Below are 13,818 nucleotides of genomic sequence, written 5' to 3'. Positions count from 1 at the left end.
AGGAATAATATTCGATCAAAATGTCTGACAAATATCCCGAAGGAACCTCGGATTACCGGGCACCTCTTTTGCTTGGTACAGAAAACTACAACTGGTTGAAAGGTCGCATGGAAGTGTATCTATCCAGGGAGCCACTAGCTTTGAGAGTTGTTCAGAAGGGTTGTTAGATATATTTGATAATGTCATGGCTAATATGTTTTATGTTTAGATTTCAGATCTTATTTGAACAGAACAAATCAGTACTTAACTGATCAGTACTTATACTGGAAGTCAGAACTTAAGGGATATCAGTACTTATGTTATCAGGAGATAGATATCAGAACTTAAGTGCTGAAGGACGATCAGATAAGGACAGTAGCTGATTAAAGTTAAGAAGATCAAGATAAACATAAGAAGAGATATGCATGAAGAAGGAATTCCATGAAGAATGGAATACTTGGAATAGAAGATATCTGATTGATATATTTTAGGAAGCAGAATTATATTCCATATCAATTAGCGATTATCTTGTAACTGTGTAGTATATAAACACAGACATAGGGTTTACACTATAAGTGTTATCATTATCGAGAATATTATTTATTATAACCCTAGCAGCTCTCGTGATATTTTGTTCATCACTGAGAGATAACAGTTCCAGATTGTAACAGAGTTTATTGTTTAAATAAAGTTTGTTTTCTGTTACATAAGTTCTTGAAGTTTGATTTGATTGTAATAAACATTGTATTCACCCCCTCTACAGTGAAAGTGTGACCTAACAAGTGGTATCAGAGCTATCTGTTAACATACATACAGTTAAAGATCCAAACACAATCATGTCTGACACAGAAACTCCAACTAAGCCTACCAAAACTGAGGAATCATCAAAGACATCAACTCAGAGTCGATATGAGACTATCAGAGTTCCCATATTGAGACCATCTGAATATCCCATATGGAAGGTAAGGATGACCATGTTTCTGGAAGCAACAGATCCAGAATACCTTGATAGAATCAAGGAAGGGCCTCACAAACCTACCAAGCTCGCTGTTGTAGTTGCAGGTGAAGCAGCAATGACCGTACCAAAGGAAAAGAATGATTACACTGCTGAAGATATAGCATCTATTGCTAAGGATGCCAAGGTACGTCACTTATTGCATAGTGCCATTGATAATGTAATGTCAAACAGGGTAATCAACTGCAAGACTGCTAAGGAGATATGGGATGCACTGGAGACAAGGTGTCAAGGAACTGAAACAGTTAAGAAGAACAGGAAGACAATACTCACTCAAGAGTACGAACACTTTGACTCTAGGACTAATGAGTCATTGACTGATGTATATGATAGATTTGTCAAACTCTTGAATGACTTGTCATTAGTAAATAAGGAGTATGATCTTGAAGATACAAACCTCAAATTCCTGTTAGCTCTTCCTGAATGTTGGGATTTGAAGGCAACAACAATAAGAGACAACTACAATCTTGATGAAACAACTCTTGATGAAATCTATGGAATGCTCAAGACTCATGAACTTGAGATGGAACAAAGAAGCAAGAGGAAAGGAGGAAAGTCAAGGACAGTTGCTCTCAAGGTTGAAGAGGAATCCCCCAAACCACCTTCCTCAAAGAAAGATAAGGGTAAAGCTCTTATCATAAAATCTGATACTGAGTCATCAAGTTCTGAGAGTGATGATGACTCAGATTCTGAAAGCTTGCCTGAAACTGATGCTGATGAGGAGATGATGAAGCTGTGTGCTCTTATGGTGAAAGGAATCACAAAGATTGCATACAGGAAGTTCAGGAAGGGAAAGAAGTTTTCCAGGAAAGGCATAAGTTCTGATAAGAAGAATTTCAGAAGATCTGAAGGAAGAGGAGGAAAGTCTGACAGAGGAGATTACGCTAATGTTAAATGTTATAATTGTGGTGAGAAAGGCCAAATATCTCCTGATTGCAAGAAGACCAAGAATGACAAAGGCAAAGCTCTTGTCACAAAGCAGAAAAGCTGGACAGACACCTCAGACTCTGAAAGTGAGGAGAACTATGCATTGATGGCAAATGCTGATAAATCAAGTTCTGAGAGCAGTTCTGAAGCTGCTGAAACAAAGGTACCTCAGACTACTTATGCTTTTCATACTGATGATATTAATGAGTTGAGAAGATATCTTAAAACCATGTTTGTTAGTTATAGAGATCAAACTTTAACATGTGAAAGATTAACTTCTGAAAATCTTGCTTTTAGGAAAAGAAATGATTTCTTAGAAAAAGAGTTAGTCATGTTTCATCAAACTCAGCAGGATAGAGATGATGCTTTTTATGTTAGGGATGAAGTGCTAAAAATGAATGAATCTCTAAAAACTGAGTTAGAAAAGGAGAGAGAGATTATCAGTACTTGGACTAACTCTGGCAAAACAACTCAAAATTTGCTAAGCAGTGGAAACTGGAAAGAGGGCTTAGGCTATGGAGAAAATAAAAAAGGAACTGTAGAAATTAAGCCTGTTGATAAGCAAAAGCCGAAGTTAAAACCTGTTAAGTTTGTAACTGAAAAATCCGAAAATGAGAAATCAGAAGTTAAAAAGGAATTAGCTTCTGACAAACTAAAACAGGAAAAGACAGCTGAAGTTAACATAGGCTTAATGACAAAGAAGCAGCTTAAGCATAAGCTGAAAGATGTTAAGAATGCAAACAAGGTAAAATCACCTAGGAAAAACAGGAATGGAAAGGAAGGTGTGAATAAAAGCAATAACTATAAATCTGTTCCTGATGCTCCTAGGAAAGCATGTCATAACTGTGGAAGTTCTAACCATCTGGCTTCTTTTTGCAGGAAGAATAAGAATATTAACTCCTTATCTACAAAGTCAGGAGTTAAGAGTCAGTCTGTTAGATACAAACCACAAAATCCTTGTTTTCATTGTGGTAGTTTATGGCATTCCATTTATACTTGTAAGGAATATCATAGTTTGTACTATGATTATTATCAAATAAAACCTTCTTTAAAGAAAGTTTCTGTTGTTCCTTCTAGTATAAGTTCTGATAAGAAAACTGTTAACATAAAATCTGATGTTAAATCCACTGCAAATGTTAACAAACCTAAAAAGGCCAAAGGATCCAAGCAAGTCTGGGTCCTTAAAACTAATAATTAGTGGTCTTTTTGATTGCAGGGCAACAGGAAAAATATTTTAGTTCTGGACAGTGGATGTTCAGGACATATGACTGGAAATAAGGCCCTGCTATCAGACTTTGTGGAGAAAGCTGGCCCAAGTGTTTCTTATGGAGATGGCAACATTGGAAAAACTTTGGGATATGGCAATATCAATCTTGGGAATGTCATTATTAAAGATGTAGCTCTGGTCTCAGGACTTAAACACAACTTACTGAGTATAAGTCAAATCTGTGACAGAGGTTATCATGTTGATTTCTTTGCAGAACATTGTGAAATAGTTAGTAAATCTAAAGGAAAAATTGTTCTGAAGGGATTCAGGCGTGGTAACATTTATGAAGCTAAGCTTTCAACAAGTTCTGATGGTTCTGCAATCTGTTTAGTGAGTAGAGCCTCAACTGAAGAAAGCTGGAATTGGCACAAGAAACTCTCTCATTTAAACTTCAACAAGATAAATGAACTGATCAAGAAAGATCTTGTGAGAGGACTGCCAAAATCAGTGTTTGTTCCTGATGGTCTTTGTGACTCATGTCAGAAGGCTAAACAAAGAAAATCTTCGTTCAAGAGCAAGACTGAATCATCAATTCTTGAGCCTTATTATCTACTTCATGTTGATCTATTTGGTCCAGTGAATGTCATGTCTATTGCAAAGAAGAAATATGCGTTGGTCATAGTAGATGAGTTCACCAGATACACATGGGTGTATTTCTTGCACACAAAAAGTGAAACTGCATCTATCCTGATTGATCATGTCAAACATCTGGATAAATTGATCAAAGATTCTGTGAAAATTTTGAGGAGTGATAATGGCACTGAATTCAAGAATTTGATAATGGAAGAGTTCTGCAAAAATCATGGAATAAAGCAGGAATTTTCTGCTCCTGGAACTCCACAGCAAAATGGAGTTGTTGAAAGGAAGAATAGAACTCTAATTGAAGCTGCACGAACAATGCTTGAAGAAGCAAAGCTTCCAACCTATTTCTGGGCTGAAGCTGTGCAGACTGCTTGTTTTACTCAAAATGCAACACTCATTAACAAGCATGGAAAAACACCATATGAGATGGTGAAGAACAAAAAGCCAAATCTCAAATACTTTCATGTATTTGGATGTAAGTGTTTTGTTCTCAAGACTCATCCTGAACAGCTATCCAAGTTTGATCTAAAAGCTGATGAGGGAATCTTTGTAGGATATCCACTTTCTACAAAAGCCTTCAGAGTCTATAATTTGAGAACAAAAGTGGTCATGGAATCTATCAATGTCTCTTTTGATGACAAGAAGATCACTGGACTTGAAGATTGCATTGATCATGATAAGCTGAGATTTGAAAATGAAGATTCATATTCTGATATCTCAAGTCCTGACAGTCTAAGTCCTGATACTGTAAATTCTGATGGATTAAACTCTGATGTTATTGAAACTGTGGTGACTACGTCAAAGGAAGATGCACCAATGCAGGGGGAGCATACTCAAGATATTATCACATCTCAAGAAGCATCAGAACATACATCTGGCTCTTCAAATTCTGATTCGTCAAGTTCTGATAAGCCAAGTACTGACAGTGCTGAAAATCTAAATACTGAAGGATCCAACTCAGAGAGCATAGTTTCAGGGGGAGCATCAGAAAATGAAACCGAAGACAGCATGAATCATGGGGGAGCATCCAGTTCTAGAGAAAATCTTCCATCTGCAAGGAAGTGGACAAAATCACATACACCTGATTTAATAATTGGAAATCCTGAGGCAGGTGTCAGAACTAGAACAGGTACTTCGAATGAATGTCTTTACAATTCTTTTCTCTCTCAGTCTGAGCCAAAGAAAGTGGAAGAAGCTCTTCAAGATGCTGATTGGGTGCAAGCAATGCAGGAAGAGTTGAATGAATTTGAAAGAAACAAAGTCTGGACCTTAGTGCCAAGACCCAAGAATAGATCGGTTGTTGGTACAAAGTGGGTATTCAGAAACAAAACTGACAGTGATGGCATAATTGTAAGGAACAAGGCAAGGCTGGTTGCAAAAGGATATTCTCAACAGGAGGGAATTGACTATGATGAAACATTTGCTCCAGTTGCTAGGTTAGAAGCCATAAGGATATTCATGGCTTATGCTGCTCACAAAAAGTTTACTGTCTTTCAAATGGATGTGAAAAGTGCTTTTCTCAATGGAGAATTGGAAGAGGAAGTATATGTTGAACAACCTCCAGGCTTTGTAGATTCCAAACATCCAGATTATGTCTACAGGCTTGATAAAGCACTTTATGGACTTAAGCAAGCTCCTAGAGCATGGTATGAGACTTTAGCTCAGTTTCTTCTGGAAAGTGGATTCAACAGAGGAACTATTGACAAAACATTGTTCTATCTCAACCATGGCAAGGACTTACTTTTGATCCAGATTTATGTTGATGATATTATTTTTGGGTCTCCAAATGACAAACTTTGCAAAAAGTTTGCCAACCTAATGCAGTCAAGATATCAGATGAGTATGATGGGAGAACTTAGTTATTTTCTGGGCCTTCAAGTCAAGCAGAGTGAAGAAGGAACTTTTATTTGTCAATCTAAGTACACCAGAAACTTGCTGAAAAAATTTGGAATGCAAGACTGTTCAAGTGCATCCACTCCCATGGCCACTGCAACAAAACTGGATAAGGATACTGGTAATTCAGTAGATATTACTGATTACAGAGGTATGATTGGCTCACTTCTCTATCTAACTGCTAGTAGACCAGATATCATGTTTGCTACCTGTCTTTGTGCAAGATTTCAAGCAGATCCAAGAGAACCTCACTTAACAGCTGTAAAAAGAATCTTTAAGTATCTTAAAGGAACAGCTGATCTAGGATTATGGTATCCTAGAGAATCAGATTTTAAATTAATAGGTTACTCAGATGCAGATTTTGCAGGTTGCAAAATTGACAGGAAAAGCACAAGTGGTAGCTGCCAATTTCTTGGAGGCAGGTTGGTTTCTTGGTATAGCAAGAAACAAAAGTCAATTTCCACATCAACTGCAGAAGCAGAGTATATTGCTGCAGGAAGCTGCTGTGCACAGATTCTCTGGATGAAGAATCAGTTACTAGATTATGGGTTAACGTATTTCAAAATCCCTATTTACTGTGATAATCAAAGTGCTATTGCTATGACAGGTAATCCAGTTCAACACTCTATGACAAAGCACATCAGCATCAGGTACCATTTCATCAGGGAACATGTGGATGAAGGTACAATGGAATTGCATTTTGTTCCCACAGATCAACAAGTAGCAGATATCTTCACAAAACCACTGTGTGAAGCTACCTTTTCAAAATTGGTAAATGAACTTGGAATGATTTCAGGTTCTTTCTCTAAATCTGCTTAAACTTGTTCTATGTTATCAGACTTTATGATCAGTATTTACAGAATTAATCTCTTTGTATATTCTGTGCATTAATTGATAAATGTCTTTAAGTACTGACTGTTGTCTGATATATGTTTCTAAACTCTGATAAGTGATATGTCTGTTTCAGTAATTATTCAATCCTATGAGGATAACTGTGCTAGATACTGACCTACTAGTCTTCAATAAACAAATGATCCCATGAAAGAAGTAATTATTTCTGTGGAAATCTTATGACACAAGCAAATTCTGATAACTGAGCTTAGTTAAGTTTACTTTGTATATCTTATTACTAAGTCACAAATTAGAATAATGCTACTCATCTGTTTAAGTTCTGATTCTAGTAAAACTGCTGAATGTACTAAGTGCTGATAAACCTCACTTATCAAAAGAAGAAGAACAATAATCAAAGAATAATATCAGGTACTCCTTTGAGATCTAGAGTAAAAATGTGAAAGGGACGACCCAAGTGCATTGCTGGTATTAAGTAAATATGCATTAGAAAAGCAAAATATTTTCTTGGTGACTTTTCACACTCTATGATTACTGGAGAAATACTCTGATACTAGCATAAATTCTGATAAACAGTCGTGACTCACTTACACTGAGAAGCCTCTGTAAAATAGAATTTCAAAAGATGCATAAAATTAGCACAAAAACAGTAGAGGTGAACTCATGCATGAACTCATTTATCAGTAGGTTTCAGGATAATGACAGATCTTTAGCAAAATTTTAATTATGACTTATTTCTAAGATGTACTGAAGTAGATCAGACTTTACTCTTTGTCTGTTATTTAGCTTAATGCACACACACATCACTCCATATGAATGATGAAATTTCTGTGGTGGTCTATGTTATTTTAGATCAACAGTCATTGTGTCACTTTTGCACAAATTCTGAGGACAAGTTCTAGTTACACGTTCTGATGATTAAGTTCTGACGTTCATAACTAAGAACTTGTATGAGTATTTACTAAGATAGATATTCCTTGTTCGAGTTAAGACATTATGTTCTGATGACTGTTAAGTTCTGGTATAGGTCTAAGTTCTGATTTTTCAGTCTAACCCTTTACTTGACTTATCTGTGAGTAAAATTTGGTAACAGTCTCAGATTAATTTCGAAATGTTGAAGTGGAAGATTAATAGTCTATGGTTAAAACATAATGGCACTCGTCCTTGAACAGTTCACTCTTGTTACATGTGTACATTCCTTTTCCAATGACTGTTATTCTTTTTCAAGGTCTAGGGAGACGAGGTAGAATTAATTCTACCTGTCTGCATTCAATATCTTTGTGTCTCTTGGCATTCTCTTGCCTATATATGCAACCACTTCACATCAGTCTTTCCATCACATTCTTCTCACACACTTATCCTCCTTCTTCTGTCAAAAACACAATGGTTCGATACAACATATTTTTGAACACACAAACCTTCACAATGGAGCTCAGTTGTGCCGGATGGCAGCAGGAGTGGCATATAACAGCCATTCCTGAGGAGATCTGGGACTCTGTCCCACAGGAGGTGCTGGAGGACTGGAGTTTATGATGATGGTGGTAAACGAGGAACTCCCAGTATTATCTTCCAAGTGGGTGACTCATCCGATGTAGTCACTCCTGGTACAGTACGAAGAGCATTACATCTTCCAGAAGATTGTACCTTCTCTATACCAGAGGAATCAGAACTTCGGGGGTTAATGACTGATTTGGGATATGAAAAGAGTCTGACGAAACTTGGACAGTTGAAACGGGCTAATATCAGAAGAGAATGGAGTTTCTTCTTCGATTGCATCACCAAGGCTTTTGGCAACAAGTGTTCAAATTTTGATGCCATCCCAATTCTGAGTCAACACATCGGGTATGCTATTCTCCATCAAACTCATTTTGATTTTGCAACTGGAATAATTGGTTTTATTGGGGATAGGATGACAGAGGATCGAGATGTTGTTTATTTTGCTAGATTCTGTCAACTTATTTATACGTATTGTACTGCTGAACCCCAGTTAGTCAGCACTCAAACCCCACCTTTTAAGGTTGCAAAAAGGTACTTTAACGACCTGATAAATGCTGACACAAAGAAATCAATGGTGAGACAATTACAGATTCCTCAGTCTGTGAAACAGATTCTGGTAAATGCTGATCCTGCTACTTACAAATCTGTTTACTCAAATGTTCAACCAACTCACCATAACCAAAATCCATCAACCTCAGTCCCTACCTCTCATTCTACTCAACCTACCCTCAGAACTTATCTCAAATCCTATCTCTCCACTTCACAGACTGCTCAACCTTCTTCTTCAGCACCTACTGTGAAGCCTACATCCTCTAAGCCAAAGAGAACAAAGACTGTTCCTCAAACATCTCAGAAGAAGAGGAGGATTACTTTGAGAGATGAATCAGATTCTGAGGATCAGATTCCCTCTTCAGAACCTATGATAGATGAAGCTGAGAAGGCAACTTCTCAGAAGGATTCTGCAATTGGGGGTTCTAGGCTTCTCAAGAGGCTTAGACGTATGACGGTTCCTGCAACTCCCAAGGAATCCAAATCAACAAGGAAGTACAAGAAACAGAGGGCACAGAGGCCAGTTTCAGATGATGAGGAGGAAGCAGCTAAGGAAGGGGATCAGGAATCTCTGATCTCACAAGACAAGGAATTTGCTCCAGTCACTTCTTCTCCATCAACTCCATCTCAGGAACCTGTATCTGACAAGGCTAATTCACCTTCTATATCTCTTGTTGATCCAGGCATAAGTGCTGAAATTGATATTCAGAACTTGGTTGTGCCTGAAATACTTTTCTTAGAAGCTCCAACAGCAAATAATCCTTCCACAACACCTGTTACTGATGCTGTTCAAACTCCTGAGTTATCACTAACACCTTCTCTGCATCAAGATGATGATCAGATTTTAGGTGAGCATCAGGATATGGCTGTTGATCAGAACTTAGTATCAGATCAGCAATTAGAGGATGTTGAAGCCTCCATTGCTACTCATACAGTTGTCTTATCAGAAGATACTGATTCTTTAAGTTCTGATGCTGCAAATGTTGGAGATACTGGTGAAGCTGCTACAACTGTAGATGCTGATGAAGCAGGTCCTTCAGGACATACTCCTCCACTGACTCTTCCTAAGTCTGAACTGCTAAAGGAGTTTGTTATCAGGGATGCACCAGTACCTTGGAGTGAAACTCCTGCAGGTCAGGAGTGGACTAAGGAATGGAACTCAGTTTCATGTGTTCCAAATGCTTTACATCTTGCTGAGCACTTGACTAAAGCTGATGAAATGTTACATTCTGATGATTTTAAAATCCAGCTTAGAGTCACTGCATTGAGTACTAAACATCTACAAGGTCTTCATTCCAACACTCATGCAGAGCTACACAAGATTCAGGAGAACTTTATTAAACAGGAACAAGTTTGGAAACTTGATAAGAAAAAGTTCTTCCAACCTACCATTGACAGGGTTGCTTATATTGAGAAAACTCAAGAGAAGCAACAAGCTCAGATTGATCAAATTCTGACAAATCAAGCTTCTCAGCAATCGCAACTTACTGAAATCCAGACCTCAGTGGAACTACTTATCTCTCTTTTATTACCTGCTGATGCCAAAAAGGGGGAGAAGGTAATTAAGTCCAAATGCAAAACCAACAAGTCACTGCAAGGAAAGGATGATGGAAAAGATGACCAAGGAAACTCTGGAATGGGTGGTGGTCATAGTCAAGGTAGAAGGTTTACATCAAGACAAGCTAGTCACAGAACAAGTTCTGATACTGGGAAAAGAATAAGTTCTGCTGCTGGTAAAAGGATAAGTTCTGATGAACTTCTAGATCTTGATGAGGAAATGTCAAGACAGTTATTTCTTCAAGAAAATCCAGGGATGGACTTGGAAAGTTTAAAGGAAGAAGAAGCCAGACTTAAATCAGAGAAAGTCACATCTAAATCTGAAGCTTCTGGTAAAAAGTTACTTCCAAAACCTAAAGGCATTGTGATCAAAGAAAGGATACATACTGAAGAAACTTTGGCTAGATCACAACCACAGATAGATCCAAGATCCAAGGGTAAAGAAAAGGTTGGTGAACCTATCAAGCCTTATGTACCTCCTGATGAAGAAGAAATTACTGATGGAAAAGATAATCTTGCTCTGACTTCAAGAAAAGTTCTTAAAACAACCTCTGACATGGCTCAAGTTGTTCAGAGTCAAGAAATTGTAAGTTCTGATATTCAGAAGAAGCAAGTAACCTCTGACAGTGCTCAAGTTAACTTGATATCAGAAAATAAATCTAAAACACTCCTACCAGGATTCACTAAAGCAAAACAGACTCAATCTTTGAAGACTATTTCAAGTGGTTTTGAAGCAAGAGTAGTTACTGGAAAGGAAGCTAGAGATAAAACTGGATTGGGAAGTGCTGATGAAAGAAGAGTACACAACACTACCGATGATCCAACTTCCTTGAGTGAACCAGGTATTGGAGCAACTCCTGAGAGATTAAATCAACTAGAATCTGTACAGATGGTTTACCATACCTTCTTGAAAGAATACATCATGTTGTATTTCATGACAGATGGTAGGGTTTATCATATAAGACAAAATGCCATTCCATTGAAGTATTTTGAAGAATTGGAGCATGTATTATTCTTACTTCAAGTGGATGACAGAATAACAGAGACTGCTGCAAACTACTTAAAGGAACAGATTCAGAGACAGAAAAGACTTTATTCTGTTAAGTCTGACAGCAGATATGTTCCAAAGTACAGAAATCACAATGGTGATATTGTTGATATGAAGCCTAATACTGCACAGATCAGAACATATCTTGGTATTAAGGGGCTTGAATTCAATCTAGAGTCTAATAAAGCTTATGTCATAAGACTAGATCGGGAGTTGAGAAAAGCAAAGATTAATGGTCTCAGAGCTGCAATATTTCAAACTGGTGAAGATACTGCAGAGCTTAAAGATGTCAAACGGAGAATGATTGATGAACTCAGATATGCTGAGAAATGTTTGTTGAAGAATTATCTCAGAACAACTCCTGACATCAGAGAGATCAGAAAATGATGAAGCCAAGTTGAAGATCTACAACTGCTTAAATTCTGATATTTATACAGATTGAAGTTGTTATCAGAAGTTGAATTGGTAAAAACTTTAAGGACTGTAAGTTGTAGTTATCTTGTCTATTTCTCATGCATTTGTACTTAATGTTTTTGACATCATCAAATATCTGTTAAACTTGTATATTTTGTTAATTTACAAGTTGGGGGAGATTGTTAGATATATTTGATAATGTCATGGCTAATATGTTTTATGTTTAGATTTCAGATCTTATTTGAACAGAACAAATCAGTACTTAACTGATCAGTACTTATACTGGAAGTCAGAACTTAAGGGATATCAGTACTTATGTTATCAGGAGATAGATATCAGAACTTAAGTGCTGAAGGACGATCAGATAAGGACAGTAGCTGATTAAAGTTAAGAAGATCAAGATAAACATAAGAAGAGATATGCATGAAGAAGGAATTCCATGAAGAATGGAATACTTGGAATAGAAGATATCTGATTGATATATTTTAGGAAGCAGAATTATATTCCATATCAATTAGCGATTATCTTGTAACTGTGTAGTATATAAACACAGACATAGGGTTTACACTATAAGTGTTATCATTATCGAGAATATTATTTATTATAACCCTAGCAGCTCTCGTGATATTTTGTTCATCACTGAGAGATAACAGTTCCAGATTGTAACAGAGTTTATTGTTTAAATAAAGTTTGTTTTCTGTTACATAAGTTCTTGAAGTTTGATTTGATTGTAATAAACACTGTATTCACCCCCTCTACAGTGAAAGTGTGACCTAACAAGGGTCCATTTGAATTCAAGGACAAAGAAGGCAAAGTGAAAGACATTGATGATCTCACGGAGGCCGAATTACTCAAATACAGTTTCAATGGAAATGCTAGGAATTCTCTCATGAATGGGTTATGTCCTAGTGAATGTGATAAAGTCTCTTCATGCAAATCAGCTAAAGAGATATGAGATACTTTGGAATTGTATCACGAAGGATCCAAGAGCTTAAAGAAGGTGAAATTGAGCAAACTAATGAATGAGTTTGGAAATTTCAAGCTTCGAGATGGAGAAACTATTCGAGAAAGTCAAGCTAGATTCCAGACAAATCTGAATGCCTTAAAGTAACTTGGCAAACATATCCCTCAAGAGGAAATTAACATGAAGATACTTAGTGTTGTGCCATTTATCTATGAACCGAAGGTAACCGCTTTGGAATCCTCTCCAACTATAGATACTATGGATCAATTGGCTGTTTTTGCAGAATTAGAACAATTTGAAAGCAAAATCAAGGAAAGCCAATCAAGTTCTATCCAAGCTCCAGTTGCTCAAATGAAGCAGTTAGCTCTTCACACTAATGACAACTTACTAAAATCTGAAGATGATTTGGATGAAGAATTAGCTTTAATATCCAGGAAGATCAGGAAGATGATCGAGAAGAAGAGCAGGCTGAAAAGAGATAAAGGCAGATTTTCCAACAACAAAAAGGTCAACAAGGATTCTAAAGATCAAACATGCTTTGAATGTGGAAAGCCAGTCCATTATAAGCGGGACTGCTACAAATTGAAGTCAAAATAACAAACTGTCATCAAGGATAAGAATAAAGCTAAAGCTCTAATGACTTGGAGTGATGATGACTCGGTTTCCAGTGATGATTCAAGTGGAGACATGATTAATCTTGCCCTAGTTGAACTTGATGATGATTTTGTTCGAGGAAATTCAGAAAGTGGCTACCTAGAAAGTGATTTAGAAGAAGATCAGAGTGAGGTAAACTCTTATAAATATAATTTATCTTCTGAAAATATTGTTTTGGAACCACAAACCATGCAGGATTGTGAGAATGTATCTATGGGAAATATTATTCTCTTAAAGCTGAAAATAGCAAGCTAAAAGAGAAGAATAATTATCTTAAGACTATGGTTCAAGATTTGATGAACAAAGTGGATACTTGGATTGACAAGAAGGTACCCACACAAGCCGACAAAGAGGCTGAAATCAAGGATCTTCAAGCTAAAGTCATTCATGTGGAAAACTTCAACAAAATTATCCTCAAAAGAAACAAGACTCAATTAATGGAGATCACAGAGTTAAAGAAGGAGATTGAAGCAAGGGATGAATGTTTGGAGCTGTTCAAACTCAGAGAATCAATAGATGCAACACCTTCAAATCAAGCAGAAGAACCATCTTAGCAAGCTGAAATCATAAGTCAGCAAGCTGAAAAGATTGATCTGCTCACAAAGGAAGTTGAGAATCTAAAA

This window comes from Apium graveolens, chromosome 5 (assembly GCF_009905375.1).
Source record: "Apium graveolens cultivar Ventura chromosome 5, ASM990537v1, whole genome shotgun sequence".
Lineage (NCBI taxonomy): Eukaryota > Viridiplantae > Streptophyta > Magnoliopsida > Apiales > Apiaceae > Apium > Apium graveolens.
The sequence above is the reverse complement of the archived record's forward strand: the minus strand, read 5'-3'. Positions refer to the sequence as shown.